The sequence below is a fragment of the Pediculus humanus genome, genomic scaffold (genome assembly GCF_000006295.1).
Source record: "Pediculus humanus corporis 1103172107582 genomic scaffold, whole genome shotgun sequence".
In the NCBI taxonomy this organism is placed as follows: Eukaryota; Metazoa; Arthropoda; class Insecta; order Psocodea; family Pediculidae; genus Pediculus; species Pediculus humanus.
This window is the reverse complement of record NW_002987196.1, coordinates 35,954-38,068: the sequence shown is the minus strand read 5'-3', so window position 1 is coordinate 38,068 and position 2,115 is coordinate 35,954. Positions and strand designations below refer to the sequence as shown.

The 2,115-nt window shown below is 24.7% G+C and overlaps 1 non-coding gene across 1 annotated transcript; it reads left to right on the top strand.

The window, feature by feature from the left end:
• Positions 1-2,021: 2,021 nt before the first annotated feature.
• Phum_PHUM224610 lies at positions 2,022-2,113 on the top strand. Its single transcript has one exon. It is a non-coding gene; the product is annotated as a tRNA-Tyr (tRNA).
• The last annotated feature ends 2 nt before the right edge of the window (positions 2,114-2,115 follow it).

Here is a 2,115-nt window from a genome sequence, read left to right as displayed (position 1 = left end):
TAAGAAAAGAAAAAAAAAAGAAAAGGAAAGGAAAGAAAAGGATAATAGAGTTTAGTAGCCGAAGGGTAAAATCATTTGGCGGTTAACCACTTTGTGATTTTACTTAACCGACAGATTGTTATCCAAAAATTTTGTCATTCAAATTAACTTTTGAAAACAAATCAAAACGTTTTGCTATATTATTATCATTATCATTATTATTATTATTACGAGGGGTTCAAATTTTATTTTTTTAATTATTTTTTTTTTTACATTTAATAAATTATTATTCAAAGCCGCGAAAAAAAAAAAAAAATTTCATGATTACGTTTTTTTTTCTCTTCACCTTTAGCATAAATAAAAATCTTATTTAAAAAAAAAAAAAAAACAAGCAAACTTGATCTTTTTCTTTTCTTTAAAAGAAGAAAAATATTATTATTATTATTATTATTATTATTATTATTTTCACTTTCAATTTTTTTTTAATAAAAAAACTTTTTACTTTACGCGGTAATATTAACGGGTCGTGACATAAAGTCTAATACCCGACTTGGTAAAAAAATAACCGTTCGAACCGCCGCCATTTTTTTTTTAATTTTAAAGACGCCCCCCCGTGAAAAATCCCCAAATGCCCAAAAAAAAAAAAAAAGAAAAAAGGATGAAAATTAAAATAAATTTATGCATGGGAAATTTACATTATAAAAAAAAAAAAAAAAAAATGAAAGCAAAATTAAATGTCTTTTTTTTTTTTTTTTTGTTCGGATGATTTTTCGGTGCGAGAGTTTGTTGTTGTTGTTGTTGTTGTTAAAAAAAAAATGAAAGAGTTTAAATAGAGATGCGATGGTGGGGGTGGTGGTGGTTGTTAAAAAAAGAGAGAGAGAAGGGAGAAAAAAGAAAATTGTAAATAAATATTTGCATAAAAATTTCATATTTGATTTTACATAACAAAAAAAAAAAACAAAAATCCATCGAAACTTTTTTTTTATTTTTTTATTTTTCTTTGTTTTCATTTTTTTTTTTTTTTATTTAATTTTTGACGTAATAATAAGAAGTCAGGACCGTATTCAGAACGACGAAAACGATCCAGAATGTTTCTTATTCGTTATCGTTTCCGATGAGAAAATTCCTTTTTTTTTTCTTTTTTTTAATTTCAAATTCGGATTTTTTTTTTTTTTTAAACACGTGAATGGGGGGAGAGAAAGGGGTGAGGTGGGGAAAGAGGCAGGCAGGCGCGAATTCTAAGAGGAAAATTTTAAAAAAATTTTAACGGGAAGGAATTCGAAAGGAAAAAAATTTTTTTTTTTTTTTTCATTTTTACCATCATTTTCCATTTTCAAAATTTCTCGATTTCCTTTTTATAAAATTTTTTTAAATTATTATTATTATTATTATTATTATTATTATTATTATTATTATTATTATTATTATTATTATTATTATTATTATTGTTCGTTTGTTCGATTGTTTATGTCGAGTGATACTCGAAAAGAAATTTTACAAAAAAAAAAAAATTAACGATTATAAGTATTTTGTTTTCACGAAAAAAAATAAAAAATTTCGTCGAGGGGGTTAATGAACTTTAAAATTTTTTCCCGCTTTTTTCTTTTCCCCTCCCCCCTCTCTCTAAAAATTTGAAAATTTGAAAAAATTTTCCCAAATAATTTTATCATGAAATTCGCGTACTTTGAAAAAATAATTATAAGGAAGGGAAAAAAATTCGATTATTAAAAAAAAAAAAAAAAAAAAAATTCGATTTTAAACGTAGTTTAAATTTTCGACGACATTAAAATATTCTGGAAAAATATTCTGGAAAAAAAAAATAATAATAATAATATTTGATGTGAAGTTGTAAAAAAAAAAAAAAAAACATTTGATTTCGATTTTTTATTTAAAAAAAAAAAAAAGTTCGTGGAATTAGACGAAACGTACGTAATTTTTTTTTATTGACACGTATTTCGTGGAAAATATAAATAAAGAAAATTTCAACGGAAATTTTCATTTCCCCCATTCGAATCCTTTAAAATTTACACGACCGTTATCTCCCTTCGATAGCTCAGTTGGTAGAGCGGTGGACTGTAGTGGTTGTTATTTCATGGTAATCCATAGGTCGCTGGTTCAAATCCGGCTCGAAGGAAA